The sequence below is a fragment of the Xenopus laevis genome, chromosome 6S, assembly GCF_017654675.1.
Source record: "Xenopus laevis strain J_2021 chromosome 6S, Xenopus_laevis_v10.1, whole genome shotgun sequence".
NCBI lineage: Eukaryota > Metazoa > Chordata > Amphibia > Anura > Pipidae > Xenopus > Xenopus laevis.
Window position 1 is genome coordinate 110,962,923 of NC_054382.1, and position 23,710 is coordinate 110,986,632.

At 40.4% G+C, this 23,710-nt stretch overlaps 1 pseudogene; it reads left to right on the forward strand.

Moving 5' to 3' along the window:
• Positions 1-83: 83 nt before the first annotated feature.
• On the forward strand, positions 84-22,418 carry LOC108719740 (annotated as a pseudogene).
• The last annotated feature ends 1,292 nt before the right edge of the window (positions 22,419-23,710 follow it).

Genomic DNA, 23,710 nt, shown 5'->3' on the forward strand with positions numbered 1-23,710 from the left:
GCTCTGCTTGTTAGGCAAGATTGCCAAATAAGTGTGTCTTTGCCTAAATCTTTATAAAAAAAATTTAGCTTCTTTTTAGGCTGATGGCGCACCAAGAGATTACTCGTAAGTGATAAATTTCCTCTTTACCACCAGCCATTCACTTGACTATAGTATGCTTAGATTCCGATACAATACTCCAACACCCCATAAATACATTCCAACACAGATCATTTGGTGAAAAAGGCCGCAGCTTGTTTTATTAAGTAACATTTCCATTCACTTGTTCTTATTTAACTTATAACAAACATACCAACATAAAATAATAACGCATAACACTTTGTATAAAATAATAGCCGCTGAAGGCTGCACATAACATTTATCAATGTTTACAATAACTTCCCAAACCCTTCTTAGTCAAAACCCATTAACTAGCCTAAGGCTAAGACTCCGTCACCTGTTTCCTCACTTACGGTGCCTCCTTGCCCCCTTAGCCTCGCCCCAGGCCTATCCAACCGACCTCACTTTACCTTCCAGACCCCTTTTTTGGCTACCCAGTAGGGCAGCCCCACTATGCCCTGCTGCGACATAACCATCCACCCCCCCCCCACTTCCAAAAGGGCGGGAGGGAGGGACGTTGTAACTGCTGTGCCATCTACAGGTAATGAGCTCTCCCGCACTTTAGCCCTTATTTAAAGGTTAAGCCCTGCCCCCTTTTCCCTTGCCTTTCCACACTACAACTCCCACAATACCTGTCACCACTACCCCTTAATTTCCTCTACTCTCCCCTTAGTCATGTGCCCCTTCCGCTCCACCTGTCCCAGGCTCGCTATTTGGGCTTCTTTATTATCGGTGGGAAAAAGTTTACAGTAGAATAGGAGATTTATTGCTGGTGATTAATCACCTGGTGTGCCATTGCCCTTAGGGATTCACCTAAAACCTCTTAAGGGTTTTCCTTCGTGACATTCGGTGCATGCGTAGTAAAGCCGTACCTGTAAATGTTCCTACTGCGCATGCGCCAGAAGACGCCGGTCAAAGCAGGAAGAAGAACGTGTGGGAGAAGATGGTGCCTGTGAACTCCATGGACAGGACCTGCGCAGAGGGGTGAGTAACAAGTTAGGGGCATTTGCCCAGGGGGAGGGGTTTTGCACCCAGGGGGTTTCCTTCTTTAAGTTTATCTTGCAGTCCAGCATATGGTCAGGGTTCATAAAAAAGGTTATACATATGCAAGTTAGAAAAGCATGTTTCTTGTAGTCTTCTTTTTATAGGATAAGGAAATGTTCTCAGATACGGGATCCATTATCTGGAATCCAGTTATCCAGAAAGCTCAGAATTACAAGCAGGCCTTCTTCTATAGAGTTCATTATCATATAATAATTAAATTTTCAAACCGTACATTGTTCATGGTCCCAACTAAGATATAATTCATATTTATTAGAGCAAAAACAATCCTAATTGGGGTTTTTTTTTTTTAAAATATACTTAAAGGAGAAGGAAACCCAGTCGGCGCAAAAATGTGTGTTGCTTCCCCTCCCTCCTCCCCCCTGGCCTACCTGTCCCCTTTGGCAAATGCCCCTAACTTGTTAATTACCCTTCTGCGCAGGTCCAGTCTACGGAGTTCACCAACGCCATCTTCTTCCACGCGATCTTCTTCCTGCTTTGACCGGCGTTTTGGCGCATGCACAGTAGGAGCATTTTGCCGGTACAGATCTACTGCGCATGCATCAAAAGTCACGAAATCTGAAAACTTCGTGACTTTTGGCGCATGCCATCCGTACCGGCGAAATGCTCCTACGGCGCATGCGCCGGTCAAAGCAGGAAGAAGATCGCTTGGAAGAAGATGGCGTCGGTGAACTCCGTAGACTGGACCTGCGCAGAAGGGTAAGTAACAAGTTAGGGGCATTTGCCCAGCGGGACAGGTAGGCCAGGGGGGAGGAGGGAGGTGGAAGCAACACGGGGGGGAGGGTTTTTGTGCCGACTGGGTTTCCTTCTCCTTTAAGGGATGGATGGTCCAAATTACACAAAGACCCTTTATCTGGAAAACCCCAGGTCCCAAGCATTCTGCATAACCGATCTTCGTCTTCAGTCTTTACCATGGTTTAGTACACTGGACTCCCTTAGGAGAGATAGCTTCACAGTTTTGGAGTCTATGCTTATAAGTTCTATCATAGCTGCTTTTCTACAGCCAAATATATGTTTTACATCTCTTGTTCCAATAAAATGAAGCCTTTAGCAAATCCTTTACAGCAGGTTGTGTTTTACCTCAGTACACCGATTAACTGCTTGTCTGCTGGAGCGATTGAACTAGACTGTTTGCTCAGCAAGATCAAAAGAGCAACTTGGAGCTAACAGTCAGGTTCCTGGTAGCCAACACTGTAGATTTTGCACTCTAGATATATCATTTTATGCTTGGATAAAAATACAGGAACTGCACACACTTTTTAAGAAGTGAAACGGCTCTTAACTGCTTTATTCTAGAACCAGATATTACAAGTGAAAAAACATAATAGCACCATAGTAGCAGAGTGTTAGCCATAGATCAAAACCAGAAAATATAGGGTAGGTGAAACCTTTTATTGGCTAACTTAGTTGATTCAAGCAAGCAGGGACTACTTAGGTCTCTGCTTTGACTTCTGCTTCTCTACCTGTCTTTCTGCCACAGATGAAACTGAACGTAAAATATCTGCTTCCCAAACAGAAATAGACTTGCTTTGTGTCTCCCTTCGTCAGCCAAAAGATAAAGTTTATCAACTTCATGAACTGCTTACCTCGAAGGAGCAGTTACACAGGTAGCAAAATGTGCTTTTTCTTACCAAAAACATTTTTTAATTATGTTTTAGCATTTGCCCTATAAGAGTTAATAGTGAGTTAAATGTGTTAATTTTTGGACCTACAATGACAGATAGATAGATAGATAGATAGATAGATAGATAGATAGATAGATAGATAGATAGATAGATAGATAGATAGATAGATAGATACTATAGATAGATTGATATAGAGAGAGAGATAGATAGATAGATAGATAGATAGATAGATAGATAGATAGATAGATAGATAGATAGATAGATAGATAGATAGATAGATAGATGATAGATGATAGATGATAGATAGATAGATGATAGATAGATAGATAGATAGATAGATAGATAGATAGATAGATAGATAGATAGATAGATAGATAGATAGATAGACATAGATAGAGAGAGAGATAGACAGACAGACAGACAGACAGATAGATAGATAGATGATAGATAGATAGATAGATAGACAGACAGACAGACAGACAGACAGACAGACAGATAGATAGATAATACAAGTACAACCTGTAGTGAAATGTACCTTGATCATTCATAAACTGTGGAATGGTTTTAAAATAATAAACTAGCGCATAAAAAGTGTAATAGTGCTTAAATACAAAAGCCAGTGCAATGCCTTAAACAATGCATACGTAGGAGCCCATTCACCAAGCTCGAGTGAAGGAATAGAGGAAAATAGAGGAAAAATAGTTCAATTTTCAAATGTTTTTTTTGGCTACTTCGACCATCGAATTGGCTATTTCGACCTTCGACTTCGAATCAAACGATTCAAACAAAAAATCGTTCGACTATTCGATAATCAAAGTACTGTCTCTTTAAAAATTTCTTCGACCCCCTAGTTCGCCACCTAAAACCTACCGAGGCCAATGTTAGCCTATGGGGAAGGTCCCCATAGGCTTTCTAAGGTTTTTCTGATCCTTTTCCTTTTCTGATCCTTTCCTTCGATCGAACGATTATTCCTTCGATCGTTCGATCGAAGGAATTTCGCAAAATCATTAGACTTCGATATTCGAAGGATTTTAATTCGGCAGTCGAATATCAAGGGTTAATTAACCCTCGATATTCGACCCTAGGTAAATGTGCCCCTAAATATATAATAAATAAAATGCAGTGCCATATTTTTCCAAAACACAGCTGTATTGTGTTTATAATATGAAAATACATACTAATTTCCTCACTAACAATATACATAAATTTGAGTATGTTGTGCATATATTATAAACAAAACAAAACAAAAGTGCAAAGTGAACTCTGAGGTTACTTCTAATATCCTCATATTTTGCAACTGGGGGTACTTTATTTATTATAATACACAATTTTCAGTGAGTCATGTGACAGAAATGACATCAGAACTCACCGTTTATAACTGATGATATCAGAACTCACCGTTTATAACTGATGATATCAGAACTCACCGTTTATAAGGATATAATTTACAAGTTATTCATGGCTTTTGTGTATTATATATAAAAACATAGCAACCAATGGTATTGGCACACACAGCTAGCTAGACAATACAATTGCATTTATTCATAAAAGACTCAGGGCAAATAAATTAAGATAGCTGATAACTTCATGTTTTAAGATGCATCATGTAGATGAATAGATAAAATATATAACTGACCTTTACCGTATTCGCAGAGTGATGTCTAATTAAAATTTTGTACTTTGGTCATGTATCCAATAGATGAAAAAGGCAGACTTGTTTTATTATTTCTTTGTGGATAAAAGTTAAAACACATACAAAGACTTCTGAGAGCAGCTGTGCAGTCCTTTCTATTCCTATAGGGGCTCTGTACATAATAGCTTTAGAAGAACTGCACTTCAAAGATCCCCGCACTGTAAGATATTTGCAGTATTTCAGGCAATGCACGCCAGTTTTCAGACCAAATAAAATTATAAACATCATCTAAAGCTAAATGTTCACAGCATGATTACTTTTTCTAGGTTCAATTTATTCTGAAGTACGGTAGCTGAGAAATAGGAAAGGGCAAGTGTTTTGAGATTTAGCTTAACCTAAATTGGTTTAGCATTTTACAACTGCAATGTGGTAATAATTCATGTTAATATCACTTCAAATTTTCAGTTACTGTATATATATTGTATTATATAGCTATATATGTTGTATGTTCTTTCTTACAAGTACTCTTTTTATATGTTGAACCCCTGAAGTCTCCAAAAAAAGAATCTGTGTGAAAAAGTCATCATTATTTAATTAACATCAATTTGGAAAACCTAAAAGGAGGGAATGAGATGCTGTAGCAGTTTCTCATTGAGCCTCTAGTTCCACTGATGCTCATCAAAACATCATGGGGAAAAAAGTAAAGTTACTGTGTGCCATTGCTCCTTCTGTTGTGCATGAGGTACAAGCTGCACAGTAGCCATGTATCTCCTGGCAATGACTATTTGGTATGTACAGGGCTTATATTCCACATTGCACTTGTATGAAATCAGATTTGTGGCAGTAGAATAGCAAGAAAAAAAGTACATTTAAACCCTACTTATTACATAAAGATGGAACACCCTATTAATTGTATAACGGGGGAATGTAATAAAAATCGCTAACGGAAAAACTATTCGCAATGCGAAAAGTTATGCCTTTGCGCGAACAAATTTTGCTTTGTGCGAATTTAATATAGCTTTTGCGAGCCCGGAAACTGTTTAGCGACCACTTCCGACAGTGAAAGACCGTGTGCGAATTTTATAGTTTGCGCCAATGCGCAGTCAATGTAATAAAACTTCTTACTGAAAAAGTCGTTATGTTTGCTCCACAAGATTACGACACCTTCAAGCTCTTCTTATGAGTGCGCAATTAAAATTCGCAATGCGCAATTAAAAGTCGCAATGCGCAATTAAAATTCGCAATGCAATAACAGTTTAAGGAACAATATTACATTGCGAGATGTGGATTTTTAGTCTTATTGGTGCGAATTGTTTTGCTCTTTGCGACTTTTATTACATTCCCCTGTAAGTCTCTTATCAATGCTGTAATGTTATCCCTACTTGCAGTGATGTAACTACAGAGGAAGCAGACCCTGCAGCTGCAGGGGGGCCCAGGAGGTATTGGGGCCCCCATGAGGCTCTAATTCATACACATTTTCAATAAATATTGATAAAACAGGACAGCCTCTGGATATGTTGGGAGCCCTATAAATAATTTGCTGTGGGGCCCAGAAACATCTAGTTATGCCACTGCCTACTTGCTTTATACTTTCTATATTTTCATCCTGTAGAAAGGAACTGGAATCAAGAGTTGCACTTAAAGCGGACCTGTCGCCCACACATAAAAAGCTGTATAATAAAAGTACTTTTCAAATTAAACATGAAATCCAATTTCTATTTTTTATTAAAGCATTCATAGCTTGTAAGGGGAGTTAAGGGTTAACACCGAATTATGTAAGGGGGTTAAAGGGTTAAACACCGTCACCATGGAAACCCAGCTTGATCCAAGGATTAAAGTCCACACTCTTGATTATAACAAAAACTGGAACTGTTTATTTGGCACACTTTTTCATCAGTTGACTCTTCCACACATCAGGGCATACAGTTATACAATCCACGGGCAATATTAAACTTCTCCTTTACTGGCTAAGCCGACACTCCAAACACACAAAGGGTTTTCCCCGAAACCTTCCGAAGGACATCCCTTTCCAGGGTTACTCACCACCTCCCTGCTTCAGCCGGGCTAACACCACGCCAGTGCACCACTGACCTTTCAGGGTAGGAATTTCCTTGTGACACCTTCCGGTCCTACCAGTCCGGCATACGACCTATGCCCCTCTGGCCTACTCCGGATAGGACTTTTCTTTTCCCCCTCCTTCAGGATGTCCTTTTTCCTATAACTTCCACTTGCACCCTCACTGGCTTAGCCTTGGCACATATGCCACTACCTCCTCGTTGGGGTCTTAACTACCCATGCTAAATAGTCCTGACTATCTGAAATACCTAGTATTTCACACTTGTGCCCTCTCTCTATCTAAATCCAAATGCATGTGTACAACCCTTTGGGTGTGTCTCCCCTTTAAATACCTTCTTCAATTAGACACTACCCTAACACTCACTGTGCATGTGCTATTCTCACTACTGTACATGTGCTTTCCCTCTGTTACCCAGCATGGAACCTTTATCATCCATTTACATGACAACACTGCCATCTTGTGGTACATTTTACACATTACAGTCTTCCAACACATTTAACACTTTCAAACACTTAAACATTACTTTAACATTTTTACAGCACTCACATTCACTTTAAACATACAATACACATTTTCATGCACACAAACCAATCACCTTCTTACACTCGACACTTTTTAAATCAAGCACGTCCTCGTGCACACAACCAATCACACATGAAAATGAAAACAGACACAAAAGTTTGCATTTGCTTAAATAACTTGATTTTTTTTTTAGTAACAAAACCTTATTACCTTCATAAGGTTAGTAAAATTTTCAATATAAAACTGTAAAACAAGGCACACTTGTAAAACTGAACAATAAGTCCACGGTTAACCCCGGCTGGGTAACATCTTGACCAACTGGTGATACACCTTTCCATGGCATCGTTGAAACCAAACAGTTAACTGATTACCCCGACTGGGTAATCCTTTTCAATGTTAATAACCGAATAACAGTCTTTGTAAACTTTGCACTCACCAACAGTTCTGTGCATTCAAATAACAGTCCCTGTTTTCAGATCATCCGGGCGAACCAGTTCTTGGTGTTGACAAATGAGATGTAATACCTTGGGTGAGGTTTTTCCACGGTACCCCCACCCTCCAAGGGTACATCGACACTGAGGTGCCGCTCTGGGGTGTGCTTGGTCACACTCCGGACATAGTGCCGCATCACGGTGCGCCCTTGCCACCACATGGGAACAGTCTCCTCCAAGAGATCTTTCGCTCTCTTCCGAGTATCGCTGTCGGGGTGCACCAAACTGTATTCATCCAGTTTCAAAAAGGAGAGGATATCCTGCCGCACCCATTGCTCTAAGTTCTTTTCAACTTCGTCAAAAACATACTCCGGGGCATACGGCATGTAGAAGCCCCATTTCTTGCTAATCTCCAGGTTAATCTCTTTTGGACCCGGGACACGGCCCTAAACTCTTTTTCCTGAGCTTTCCCCGGTAACACCCAGAATGTGCTTTCATCGTTCACCATTTGGGTATGTGGTGACCGATACACGCTGCTTCGGGATCCAGCACCCAACGACAATACACTCACCGGGGTTGATACCCTCTGCTTAACCTCGGGAACCACCGCCCTAACCGACTCAGTTACCGCGGGTACCGCCGTCACAGATACGGCGACTTCTGGGCTTCCCGTATGGGGTCCTGCCTCCCAATCCTCTTCCCATGGGGCCCCTTCTGATGTCCCGGCACTGTGCAGGTCTAGCCAAGAATCCACCCGAGCGATGGAGTCCTGCACCACTGGGGGTATGGGAACACTGGGCAGTGTACTGCTACTGCCCGTACGCCACGGCTTGTCGTTGGTGCGCAACGCCTTATGCATCATACCTGCTGCCGAGGTTGGTCGCGGGTCAGGCACTTCCACACCGCCATCCTTCACAGTATAGGGCGGCAGAGCCTCGTGGCTTGAATCGGAGCTCAGCGGTCTGGTTACCGCCACCTTGCCTGCTATCCGCGCAGCTTCTCCCTCCGGTACAGTAAGACGCCAGGCCTCCCATGCAGTCAGGCGCCGGTCGATGTCCTTCATCGATGCAGATAGCTGGGTCTTTAGGTAGACCGGGCCAGTGAAGTAATCCCGGATGCAAACCAGGCAATGTCCAGCCGCCCGCACTTCCGACCACTGGGCCTCGTCGCCGCAGTTCCCACACATGGGAACCATCACGATTGCTCCGTTGCGGCCAACTTTTTGGGCAAAGACTCCAGTCCACATAAACCGACGGCCGGTGTCGGCCAGCTGTTTATCCGACATCTTGGTTGCGGAGGTACTCTGCATAGTAACAGGTGCGTCTACTCCTTCCAATCTCTCGGCACCACAGCACTGCGCCACTCCGCACGGTCTGTAGACTTTTAAGATGGCCACACTACTGTTTCCTGTTCCTGTGGCGCGAAAAGGGATCCCAGGCTGCTTGCCCACTTCCTGCCTGGTAAGTACTGTTACTTGGTATATGCTCTTCCGGTCACATCAATTGTAGCCAGCCAAATCAGGGAACAGTGCAATACACAGTCTCAAAACATACATCCAGGTATTCACAGGGGTTTCCCAAAGCACATACTCTTCCTTACCCTGCTCGCAGCGCCAAATTATGTAAGGGGAGTTAAGGGTTAACACCGAATTATGTAAGGGGGTTAAAGGGTTAAACACCGTCACCATGGAAACCCAGCTTGATCCAAGGATTAAAGTCCACACTCTTGATTATAACAAAAACTGGAACTGTTTATTTGGCACACTTTTTCATCAGTTGACTCTTCCACACATCAGGGCATACAGTTATACAATCCACGGGCAATATTAAACTTCTCCTTTACTGGCTAAGCCGACACTCCAAACACACAAAGGGTTTTCCCCGAAACCTTCCGAAGGACATCCCTTTCCAGGGTTACTCACCACCTCCCTGCTTCAGCCGGGCTAACACCACGCCAGTGCACCACTGACCTTTCAGGGTAGGAATTTCCTTGTGACACCTTCCGGTCCTACCAGTCCGGCATACGACCTATGCCCCTCTGGCCTACTCCGGATAGGACTTTTCTTTTCCCCCTCCTTCAGGATGTCCTTTTTCCTATAACTTCCACTTGCACCCTCACTGGCTTAGCCTTGGCACATATGCCACTACCTCCTCGTTGGGGTCTTAACTACCCATGCTAAATAGTCCTGACTATCTGAAATACCTAGTATTTCACACTTGTGCCCTCTCTCTATCTAAATCCAAATGCATGTGTACAACCCTTTGGGTGTGTCTCCCCTTTAAATACCTTCTTCAATTAGACACTACCCTAACACTCACTGTGCATGTGCTATTCTCACTACTGTACATGTGCTTTCCCTCTGTTACCCAGCATGGAACCTTTATCATCCATTTACATGACAACACTGCCATCTTGTGGTACATTTTACACATTACAGTCTTCCAACACATTTAACACTTTCAAACACTTAAACATTACTTTAACATTTTTACAGCACTCACATTCACTTTAAACATACAATACACATTTTCATGCACACAAACCAATCACCTTCTTACAAGCTGTTGTAAAATCATTTAAAAATTTCAGCTGTCAATCAAATATTGCCTGCCCCTCTCTATGCCTATAGAGGCGGGGCACACAATTACTTTCAGTGTACATTCAGCACTTCCTAGATGTCATTGCACTCCTCACATCCCTCCCCCCACTCTCTTTACCATTTAACTGTGTAGCCAGGGCATGGGGATGGACATCGGGTCCCCATTCTGGTGCACAAACAAGATTCTAAAATGATACAAGACTTGCCTTAATAACAGTGTCCACAAAATGGCTCCTGCCTGCTTGCTATAATTATGAATTCCCAGACTGAAGGAAACAAGATTCAAATAATCTATATAGTGTAAGTAAAGTTCATTTTGCTTGACTAGCATGATAAAATAGGATTTGGAATAATTTTTTCGGCTAATGGGTCACCTTTAATGGACCTGAATTTCAGGATGCAGTGGCTAAAGAAATAGCCAAAGAAGAACATCTCCATCGTCGACAAATACATTCATTTCAAGAGAAGATTAAATTGCTGACACAGCAGTACGCTGAACTAGAAGATGAGTTCTGTGCGGCCTTGATCATTGAAGCAGGGCGATTTAAAGCGGTAGTGTTAAGGTGGCATTTGTATTTATGGTGATATGGAATGTCCCTACATATGGAAAGAATTGAATGGAAAATGTATTTAACTATGCAGAGTTTCTATATATTTACACATTACAGAGCTAATTTTAATTAATTCCTTTCAACCGGTTATATTGTTGAAAAGCAGGATATTCTTATTACTTTTAGTGCTTTGATCAGCAACTTTATCAAAATCAGGGCTTCTTTTGTTGTCTGTATTTGCTTGAATGCTACCTGATGTCTTTCAGCAGCAATCCCATAACTCGGCTGTCAATAAATACACCTGATATTTCAATCGAATTGATCAGTTCAGCTGCAACTATAGTAGGACTGGTGAGGTTGGAATAACCTTCTTACAATTCTGCCATTTAGTATACTAATATGCGCTGATATAAATGACTGTACAGTACAGGTATGGGAGTCCCTTATCAGAAACCCATTATCCAGAAAGCTTGAATTAAGAGAAGTTCATCTCCCATAGTGTCAATTTTATGCAAATAATTCTAATTTTTCAAAATGATTTAATTCTCTTCAGTAATAATAACACTGTACCTGTAACAGTGGGTCTCTATAAATATGTAATTCTAAATAATGTCTGGGACTTATTCTCAAAGGTTAGCAGGGTTCCTAGAGGAATAGGGTAAAATGGCCAGTATTACCCCCTTCAATATTATTTTTGATATGGCTTGTTCTGAACATACTTTATTTTTGCCTATGGTTCTAATATCTAAAATGTCTGCCCTGTTTAGTCCAAGAAATAACAAAAAACAAAGTCAGAAACGAAAAGTAAAGTCACAGTCTACTTCCTGACATAATAATAACAAATCACCAGCCCACTCTGAAGTCCTCTGCATCATGACCTGCTCCTTATCTGTAACCCTAAACAGCCTTCAGCTGGGGAAGGGGTTACAGATCTGCGTGGTTTAGTCAAGAAATAACAGTCAAAAGGACAAGCCCTACTCATTGAACTAATGTTGAAAAGGGGGTATATTGCCCCATTAATCTTTTTTTTCTGATGACCTAGATTAAAGGGGTTGTTCACCTTAAAATTAACTTTTAGTATGATGTAGAGAGTGATATTCTGAGATAATTAACAATTGGTTTTCTTTTTTTATTAATTGTATTTTTGGGGTTATTTAGCTTTTTATTCAGCAGCTCTCCAGTTTGCAATTTCTGCATTGTGGTTGCTAGGGTCTGAATTACCTTAGCAACCATTCACTGATTTAAATCGACTGGAATATGAATAGGGGAGGCCTGAATAGAAAGGTGAGTAATCAAAGTAGCAATAACAATACATTTGTAGCCTTACAGAGCATTTGTTTTTTAGATGGGGTCAGTGACCCTCATTTGAAAGCTGGAATGAATCAGAAGAAGGCAAATAATTCAAAAACAGAAGTTTATAAAAAATAATGTCCAATTAAAAAGTTGCTTGGGATTAGCCATTTTAAAACATACTAAACGTTACCTGAAAGGTGAACCGCCCCTTTAAGTTTGAGAATAAGGCCAGCAATGCCTAACATTAGCGGTAGGAATAAAGATAATTTAAGATAATTAAAGACTTTCAAATAATTAAATAATTGACTGTGAATGCTGAAAATAACGTGAAAGTTCCAGCTAGTCCCAAGCAACTTTTTTTTATAAACTTCAGTTTTTGAATTATTTGCCTTCTTCTTCTGATTTTTTCCATCTTTCAAATGAGGGTCACTGAACATAGTTCCGGCAACAACAAATGAGTTATGTGAGATTAATGGTGTAATTTGCAAGGTATTTTTCTTTTCATGTGATGCAGGTTAAAGATGGTTTTGATAACGTGGCTGCAGAGTTGGCAGAGCACAACCAGACAGTTAATCGCTGTAGGCAAAAAGGAAATCAATCGGACACTTTATTTGCAAGAGCTAACTACCATGGTGAAGGAACAAAAAGCAAGGGTTGCAGAGATCACCAAGGCAAAACAAGAAATCCTAAGCGATCTAAAAGTCAGTATTCCTTCATGGGCTAGTAGTTAGTATGTATTCATTAGGGAAACATTTTCTGTTATGCTGCTGAACCATTGCATTGTTGGTCCTCTATAACACTTGGTGGTGTAGCTATTTTTTGCTCATTTCCAATCTAAGGGATTGTAACACTACAGGAGCGCTGTAGTAAGTGCAGGGCAGCCATCAGGGCGGGAACGGGGGGAGAGTTGTAGGGGGCCCCGAGGGGGCCACACTTACTTGATTAGCTGGGCCCCCCATCTTTCTGAGAGCTGCTGACTTCAGGAAGGCATGGACGTTTAAAGGGTCCTGGCCACCAATTTTCTCATAATGTGGGGGAGGGGGCTGGCCACCAATTTTTCTTTTCTCATGTGGGGTCCTAGCCACCAATATTTTTTAATGGGGGGGCCCTGGCCACAAATGTTTTTTTTTATGGGGGGCCCTGACCACCAATATCTTTTTATTTTTTATTAACATGTGGGAACCCTAGCCACCAATATTTTTTTTGTTTTTTTACTGTGTGGTGGGGGGCAGACCTGTGGGGGTGGGGAGGACGGACCTGTAGGTGGGGCTTGCGGTGGGTGCAGCCCAGGGGGCTCAGTAAATTTTGTTGTATGGGGCCCTGCGATTTCTGATGGCGGTCCTGAGTAAGTGATAAGGTTATGTCCCACCAGTTTGTGAACAGTGGAGGCTAAAGTTAGGCACACACCTTATCTGATTTGGCCACCTTTTTTCATTGTCAGATTAGGGTGACTCTGTGTCATGGCCCTGCAGTCTAATCAGGCCGGACAGAAAAAGCAGCAGATTTTATATATAGCGTCAAATGTATTTTGTTGCCAGTGTCCTGCTTTTCTTTCTGCTGCCTTGTATCTACCTACACATGTCAGTATGTCTTTAAAGAGAGACTTTCAAGAGTTGATATTTATGCAAATTATATTTATTTTGATATTGCAAATGATTCTGGGTATTTTTCATGAACATTTGCTAAATTAACCATTTATATGTCATTTTGCTGCAGAAAGGATAATTAAACTGAACCATGTTTTTTTGCCCCCAATTTTATCGAGTTTTTTCAATGACTAAATTAAGGGGGTTATTTATCAAGATCCGATTTGTTTTCTGATTTTTTAAGTAAAAAAAAGTCAGACCAAACCAGAATCCATGATTTCATCTTATTTATCATTGAAAAAACTCATTAAAATTGGTTCGGAAAAAAACACAATTTTTTTTTTGTGTGAAATCGCTCAAAAATCCCCCATTTGTTCTTTATTTTCGGCTGAAACTCAGCACGGATCATGATATGTTCAAATTTGAAAATTTCCAATCTTATAGTTACATTTTTTTTTTGAGTGTTAAATAACCCCCAAAGTGTTTCATGAATCCACAATGTTTTGTAACATTCATCAAGTGCCCTTTCATCCTCCATTGATTACAAATTTTGAGTAATTACTCATTCAGTGAATGACACGGATCTCAGCATTTCTTCATGTTCTTGTAGAGCAAAATACAATTTTTGGAAAAAGTAGCTGAAGAAGGAAGACAGAAAACTCTTCAGCTTCAACTTCTTAAGCAAGAAAAATCAAAACTGATTTCACAGCTCACTGCCCAGGCGTGTATGTAGGGGGGTGGTGGTACTGGTTTCTGCAAATGTGTATATGAAATGTATCTAAAGTATTATTTTAAAGTGCTTCCTTTATACTTTCACTCCATGTTTGGTTCTTGCAAGCTGCTAGATAATTATATAACCGGTGCTCGAGTAATTCCTCTGCATAATGGATTTCTGCATATCCGTGAACCAAAATAGTGGGCAACGGGAGGGTGTTGTGTGATAGTAATCTACCATTTTTCCTCAAAGGACCAAACATGAAGTGCCTTCAGTTTCTCTGTTTAGCCCAAGACATAACAAACCATAGATAATTTGTAGTTAAAACCATATCCAAAAAAGTGTGTTCAGCAAAGTCATATTAATGCACTCACATCAATCAAGGGGTATACTGTCCCCTTTAAGAACCAATGTAGAACATTACAGTAGACAAAACAATAGGATTATATATTTGATAAGACAAATGATTTATTTTACTTACTGACCTCCCTGACTTCCACCTTTAGTTTTCTTCTGCTGCTGGAATGCTCCTCTGCTTAACTCTTTATTATGGACCCCTATTAAAGGATGTCAACCCCAAAAATAATTTTTTACCTAATAAAAGAAAACACAATTCTAAGCAACTTTGCAATAAACATAGACTACAAATTTTCTATGGTTTTTAATTTATTTGTATATGTATTGCTATTGAAAGCAATGTGTGTCTGTCCCTGCCTATTCTCTGCACTGGTGGCTCTGACTGTACAATGTTGCAAAAGTCTTAGTTCCCCAGCAAAGACAGGTCTGTTAATCAGCTGCCTTGTCTTACATTGTATCAGCAGTCTTAAACATCAGGGCAGAGAATAGAAAGGGCCAGACAAACACTGCTTTCAATGGTTATACAAATGACTTAAAAACCATAATAAATATGTAATGAATGTATATAGGAAAGTTGCTTAGAATTGTGTTTTCTATTATTAGGCAAAAAATATTTTTGGGTTTGACATCCTTTAAGACATGGAATTTTGGAAGTTATTCTTTGCTTATCTTCCAAATCACTTGCTTCTTCTTAAGTCATAACATCACTTAACTTGTGTCTCTGTATGTTCCTGGACATCAACTATTACCCACAGTGCAAAGAGCAAAACTAACAAAAAAATATTCTTTGAAGCCATTTTTTCTTTAGAATTTGTGTTTGTTCCTTTTAGGCCAAACTTTCTGCCAGTTTGAGGCAGTCTTGCTTCTTTCCTCATGATGAAGCTTTTGTTAGTTTCTCTTGGGGAAATTCCCCTTGTTGAAATTGGGCAGCCCTGTGAAATCTTTTATTTCCACTGGACACCCCTCTTTAGCCAGTTCAAGGTTAGATTTTTCCTCTTGCAGTCAAAAGATGGAACTGAAAAGCCTCTTTCACACATGGCTACTGAGCAGTGCCACCTGCCAGAAGATGCTACCTGTGAACTCTGATGCCATTATCATAATAATATATGTTTTTACTAGTATGTGCCATTGGGTTAACCTAAATAGAAAATTGCCATTTTAAAGGAGAATTCAACCCTATAATAAAAAAAACCCGTACCCCCCCCCTCCGTCCTCCCCCCACCTAACTGCCCCCAATACTTTATACTTACTCATCGGTGCAGATTCAGGCAGCAGAGTTCCACGCAGCCATCTTCTGGGTCTTTGGTAGGGTGACTGGGAGATTGGCATGGCGGTGCATGCGCAGTTGGAGCAATTTGCTGGTTTGCAACAACTGCACATGTGCCGAAATGGAAGGAAATTGTCGATCTCCCAGTCAGCTTACCGAAGACCCAGAAGATGGCTGCATGGAACTCCGCTGCCTGAATCTGTGCTGAGGGGTAAGTATAAAGTATGGGGCATTTCCCCGGGGGGCAGTTAGGCTGGGGCGAGGAGGGAGGGGGGTCTACATGGGGTGGGGGGTATGGGTTTTTTTATTACAGGGTTGAATTATCCTTTAAAAATAACGGCCGCCCCCTGGGATTGTAGGATTCACGGTGCACACAAACAAACCAGACAAACCATACATTAGGCCACATGAGCCAATTAACTGACAGAGTTCTGTCTTTTACTTCCACACGTCTTCCTGTTACAATCAGAGCTGTAATATTTCTGGTAAGGCAATCTCTGAGGCAGCACACAGACCATCACAAAATGGTGGCTCAAGGCAAGAGATGTAAAAGGGCAATATTTACCAGTTTGGTGAGATTCTTTACAATGCCACTTAATATGATGTAAATTATGTGTTGCTTAAATATTCATTTGGGGGGTGATGTTTTCCTTTAACAGAGGATGCAGATCAAGCAATTTAAACATGTTTAGCCTTGTGGGAAAACCAAGTATAGGCATCTGTCTTTCCAAGGAATGATTAATTCACAACACACTGCTTCAGCCTTTCGTCCTAGAATTGCTGTTCTGTTGACACTGTCCATATGGTATAAAACATCAAAAGTATAGAACAATAATATAAGAACAATAATAAATATAATATATATATATATATATATATATATATATATATATATATATATATATATATATATATATATATAATATAATAATATAATAATATAATAATATATATAATATAATAATATAATAATATAATAATATATATATATAATAATAATATAGGAACAATAATAAATCTAGCTAACAAAGCAATATCCTATAGTAAGACAGCTTTGTTGAAGATGCAATGAATAAGTGACAAACAATCTTCGGAACTGGTATTTTATTCCTGTATTTATACTGCAAACACAATTGGAATGTAGGGTATGGATGTGATGTCTGCTTCCACGGAAACTGGGTCATAACTCAAAGTCTAATCTAGTCCAAAAAATCATCAATTGTTATGAACAAGTTTCTGTTTTCCTTTTTAGTTGTCCCATCTCAGCAAGTATAAGCAGAAGATTGTTACTGCTCTTTTTACATTCATTTTAATCTGACTTTACAGATGTTGTCTCTTTAAAAAAAAAACCATTGTTGCAATACACAGAGGTCATTGATACTTTGTCTTCCCAGCAGTCTCCTTTCTCAGATATTACAGCAACAAATTTAATTACACAGCTTTCTAGTTTGGTCGGACTTTTCTAAATTAAAGTAGTCGTAAAAATTCGGACTCTCATTTGTTATTTAATTTTTGTTTCCTTCAGTCTTGGAAATAACACAATCACAGCAAACAGGCAGCAGCCATTTCGTGGACACTGTTATTTAGACAAATTGTGTATCACCCCAAAATCTTGTGTATGCACCAGAGTGATGGACCTAATGCCCATGCATAATGCCCTACACAATTATAGAGCATGTGGCAGAAAGGTGAAATGTGAGGAGTGCAGTGACATGTAGTAATTGCTGAAAGTAATTGACTCTATGCCTCAGGCATAGAGGCGGGACAGATATTTGATTTTGGATATATGAGGTATGGATGTTTTAATGAAAAAAATTATTTGTGTTCCATGTTTTATTTGCAAAGGACTTTCATTATGCAGCTTTTTTTGTAGGTGACAGGTTTGCTTTAGTGCACTCTAAACTGCAGTTTGGGCCGACAGCACCATGTAGCAGTTATTAATACTGTACCCACATAAGCAGACTGGCCCTAATTCACAGTGCAAAAGCCCCAGTCCAGTATCCCATAGCAAACAGATATTTGTTGTTATTATGTTTAATGCCCTAAAACAATGAAAGGCTAAAGGAGATAAGTAGTTCTGGGTTTCAACACTGCTGAGTAATTTACACTTGAAATATTTACATTTAAAGGGTCTCTAATTTATAAAGTTTACAATCGAATCTGAATCCACATATGCAGTCCACAGGGAGATTAAGGGACTGGTATGAGACCATAAGTAGTTAACACAGGAGACTAATCTGCACCTCTTTAGTATAGACTGGGGTCCCTAATACTGATATCTGCTTCTCACAAACAGGGTAAGATATAGAGCAATCCTTACAGCAGTACAGGTTGAGCTGACATTTATACCAATAAACCTGTTTGCCAGCTTGCACCATTGGGAGGACATCCAGAAATTGTTATAGTCCCACCAGGTCAATTTTCCCATCTTCTTCAGACAGTAGTCTGAAATAGAGTAATGGGTAAATAGAGGCTTTGCAAAATAAAAAATGTTTCTAATATAGTTAGCCAAAAATGTATAAAGGCTGGGGTGACGGGATAACAGAGCAATACTTCCTGCTTTTCAGCTCTCTAACTCTGAGTTAGTCAGCAACTTGAAGGGGTCCACATGGGACATTGCAATTGATCCTTAGCATGCAGCTCAGATACAAAAACAAACAGTTATGATCAATGTGACCCCCCTCAAGTCTCTGATTGGTTACTGCCTGGTAACCAATCATTGGGAACCAAGAGAGCTGCAAAGTAGTGTTCTGGCTATTATGTTACACATCCAGCCTTTATACATTTATACATTTTTGGCTAACTAACTATATTAGAAACCTTTTTTATTTTGCATAGCCTATCTATTTGCTTAGTTGTTGTCTTTACACTGAACAATTCCTTTGAACTATTTGCTTAAAGCATTAAAATGTTTTCTAAACATCTGGTTTACCACTGAATGAGTACCCGATTCATGGCTATTAAGTCCTGCATGAGAGAGATGAACGAATCAAAAAACTGCAAGAGGAAAATATTCAGCTTGAAAAAGTTCTTGGAGAACAAAGTGATGAATGGACAACACAACTGGAAGAGCTGAAAGAGAAGCTGGAAAGGCAGATGGAGAGAAAGGAGGAAGTCAAACAACTTCTAGAGGAAAAAGAAACTGAGCTGGAAGATGTAAAGAAAGCTTACAGGTGATTAAGCAGCCTGTAGAGCAGAGGTGTTAGCAATGCAGCTTGTGCTGTTTGATGTTGATGTCCACTCATTTCAAGCATTTGCTCTTTTCATTCGTAGCACAATGAATAAAAAGTTGCAAGATAAAGCAGAATTACTAAATCAGCTTGAAACACAAGTCAGACAGATAAAAGAGAAGTTTGATGCCAAGGAAAAGAAGCTGATTGAAGAGAAAGACAAAAACCTTCAGTCTCAGAAGTAAGCAGAGAACTATTCGTTTTAGCACAACAACTACATAACGAGTGTTGAAATCAGACATGAATCAATCATGTATAACCTTTCCCTAATGAGCATATTATTTATCCGTTTTGATGCCAATCCTGCTAATCAGTTAATTTCTCTGGAACATCATCCAACCTGGTGGTAAACTATATACTGTAATAATTAAAAAAACATTTGTCTAACTCTTGGTTTCCACTGATTGGTTACCAGTATTAACCAATCAGTGACTTGAGGGGGGGCACATATGCCATAACTGTTGCTTTTGAATCTGACCAGAATGCTGAGGATCAATTGAAAAATCACTGAAAAGGTATGTCCCATGTGGCCCCCCTTCAAGTCACTGACTTGTGCCTTATTAGCCACTCCACAGTGGTATTTAGGGATGCACCGAGTCCAGGATTTGGTTCGGGATTCAGCCAGGATTCTGCCTTTCAGCAGGATTTGGATGCAAATTAGGGGCGGAGAGGGAAATCGTGTGACTTTTTGTTACAAAACAAGGAAGTAAAAAATGTTTCCCCTTCCCACCCTTAATTTGCATATGCAAATTAAGATTCGGACTCGGTTCGGTGTTTGGCCGAATCTTTCACAAAGGATTCGGGGGTTTGGCCGAATCCAAAATAGTGGATTTGGTGCATCCCTAGTGGTATTGGGAGAGACTGGGTACCTGGTACTTACTAGTGCAGTGCTTCCACCTAGTAGGATTCAGGAATGCACCTAACAGTCCAAGTAATACAAATCTGTAGAAATCTTTGAGTGCTCCTTTAATATGCTGTCACTTTAACTATCAACACTCACTCCAAATCCTCTTCGGATGCTTTATAGTTTCTCTTGAGGCGAGTCTGGCACATTCAAACAGTGTGACTACCAGCCCCTTTGGATGCTCAGATGGGAATCTTCTGCTGGTTGTTCCTCCAGCCTAGATTCCTTTCACACACTCTCTCCCTCCAGGCACCGTATCTGGCTTCCCTGTGCCAGCCTGATCCAAATGTCTGCTTTTGGTGGAGCCTCTCAGCTCTGTGGGTCCACCATGTAGTTCTCTCTGCTAGGCATTTCTCTTCTGCCAGGATCTGCGACTTCCTCTTCCTGCCAGCCACTCACTAGCTGCTGTCTCACTTCCTGCTGCACTGTTATCACTGAACAGCTGGTTGCTAGGTAACAGCTTACAGCACACGGACTCTGTGCCTGATCCCTTACAGGGATAAGTGCAAGGGTTTTGCACTAATTCCCTACAATATCTATTGGTGTTTTCTACATCATTGTTGTACCAGAGGCAAAACAAAAAAGTCTTGTGGGCCTATATGGCTGAGTGACATCACTTCTGAATTTAAAAGCAGTTGCTTAGCAGCAGTATTGGTGGTGATAGTTTTTTCCAGCCACTAATGCTGTCTCTACACTCCATAGGTGTCCACAGTGTGTCATCCCTTGCCTTTCCTTCCATTTGATGTCACACTGTGAAAATGTAGGTTTGTTTCCACCTGTCAAACAATAAAAACATGAATATGTGAAGCCAGAACTGTGTATCGAACTATGTGTACTGCTTTTTGTCAAATCACAGACTATTGTGCCACAGGTTATTGCCAAGACACAAATTGTTCTCTGTACAATTTCCTGCTATGATTTTAATTCCCAGTACCTTATGTCAGGGTGACCATGGAGAAGCTTCGGCCTGTGGACGACTCATTTCGGAGGCAGTTAGAATCTGTGCTTTCTGCCCACCAGGCTGAGCTGATCAAGCTGGCTAGCGGCAAGCAAAAAGAAGAAATTGAAGCAGCAAATGAAAGAGTATGTGTTGTGCTCTGCAATGTTGTATCTAAAAGTAAATCTATAATTTGTACCAATCAGGCATCATTATTCCTTACTGAAAAAACAGCTAGTGTGGAGTCTGTTTTCTTGAGCAGGCAAATGATGTTGGGAATAATACATATTAAACGGATAAATTTTACTGTGTTATAGAATGTCCTGTTCTTGCTTTTCAATTGATCTTCTATTTTTTTATAATTTTTCGTTTCCTCCTTTTCTGCCTCTTGCCAGCCAAATGGGGGTTGCTGATGCTGGCTGCCAAAATATGGCTCTGTGAGGCTACAATTGTATTGTTACATTTTAATACAGGTATGGGACCTGTTATCCAAAATGCTCGGGACCTGGGGCTGTCCAGATAATGGATCTTTCTGTAATTTGCATCTTCATACATAGAAAATCTTTTAAGCATTAAATTAACTCAATAGGCTGGTTTTGCTTCCAGTTGGGATTAATTATATCTTACTTAGGATCAATTACAAAGGACTATTTTATTATAACAGAGAAAAGGGAAATAATTTTTGAAAATTTGGATTATATGGATAAAATGAAGTCTATGGGAGACGGCCTTTCCGTAATTTGGATCTTTCTGGAAAACGGGTTTCCGGATGCCATACCTATACTTGCATTTCTATTCAGGACCTCTCCTCATAATTTTATAGTCTCGCATTTAAACCACTACATGATTGCTTGGGTAAATTGACCCCCAGAAAGCAGACACAGGATACAAAGTAGATAACAGATACGTTCTGAAGAATCCCATTGTATACTACAGAGCTTATCTGTTATCTGCCGTGTATCTTGTGCCTTTTCTCCCTTTTCTTCTTTGAATGTTTACCCCCATGGCTACACAGCAGCTTGTTTATATGAACTATAGTTGTGTTTCTGTAGCAAACACACCAGCTGTACCAATGCAGCACAATCTGTACATTGGGACAGGTTTCGAATTGATGTGAATTGTATTCTATTATAATAACTTTGAATGTCAGGAAGGCTATTAATATTTTCAAATGGGTCAGTGGACCTCTGCCGTTGACTTGTAAATGAATTCAGCAGGTTTTAGGTGGTGAATATTCGAATTAGAACTGTTTCCATGGTCGAGATGTGATAAATCTCACATTCAAATATACATTAGAGTTGGTACATTTAAATTCGAATTTGACACCAAAAAAAAGTGGAAATTCGAATTTACAAATCAAACCTTAATAAATGCCCCTATATTTTCATTACTACACTTTTAATTTTTGGTGTTATGTTTCTTTTAAAGGTGCATAATGATTTTGAGCAACGTAATCCAATACCAATCAATAACTTCACACCACCAGCTGCAGCTATTAAAGCAGTGACTTGGCAATGCTCCCGTCTGTAACTAACCATTAGGTCTAGTGATTTCCCTGATCCCCTGTGTGAGGATCCAGGTCACTGTGCTGTCTCTAGAGGAAAGTCCCTGGCATTTAACTTGGAAGCTATGTGTGAGCAGGTGTGCCTGTATATTCTGCATCTACCTCTGTCAGCTTTGTGTGAGTGGGGAATGCCTATATATACTGCCAATGCCTCTGTACCACTGTAAGTAAACCTGTGGATCATTTGTCTTGGACAAATAAAAGTTATTTTGTTATATTGCAAGAACCTCCTGGCTCCCATTCATTCCTGTTTCGTTGCACAGTAGCCTGAGAGTTGTAGTTGCACTACACCATTCCTGAAATCTTCTATTTAGCGAAGGCCCTAGCTTGCATTGTTTGAGTCACATGTAACCCATGCCCTAACAACTAGCTGGACATTAACTCCTTTGGGTCTGGATAGCCCAAATTAGCGTTACAATAGCGACTAAAGTTCTGCGGGCCGGGGGTCGACACAAAGCGCAATTCCTGGGCCCAACCACTGCACCCCTTGTACAGACGGGTCTGGAGCCCCGCTCACCCAGGCAGGGCCGGATTTACCTTTTGTGCTCCCCTAGGCCCAGCTGCTGTGCCGCCCCCCCCCCTCAGAAGGGAATCTTAACCCAAATAAAAACAGACAATAAACTGGAAATAATTGTGTATATAGCAGGCAGCTAATTATAACATAAAAAACCCCTTTTAAAAAAATCTCTGCAAGCTGCATTTGTTAAAGCCTGTTTGAATTGGCTCATATTATTATTTTAGTCAGCAGACAGCTCAGATTAAAGGACCAGTAACATCAAAAATTTTTTACAAAAAATTCGTTAGTATACAACGAAAAATAAACACCTTGACAAATTAAACTTGTAAATTGCAAAGCCTTTGTTTAGAAATAACTTACCGAAACTTCACTTCCTGTCCTCTTCAAAACAGGCGATACGGCGACCATCCATCCTGCAGTGCTCGATTTCTTCTCCCTGGCTATTCTAGTGACAGCTGTGAAGGAGGCTGAGGCTCCGCTCTCGAGTGCTGGCTGGTGGAGCAGGGTTTGTAGTGGGGTTCCCGATGTGCTCCGAGCCTGCCAGTGCCTGAGTGCACCTCACCTTCCCAGGCTAAAGACCACGACTTGTACTTTCGTGCTGCCTCACAATGAAGTCTGTGTTTTACCGTCGCTTCTTCATTCTCCTTCCTTGGGTGCTGATTGTGGTGATTATAATAGACAGTGACACGAGGAGATCCCCGGGCTCAGGCAGAGTCCCCAGCGCTCGCTATTACCCCTACT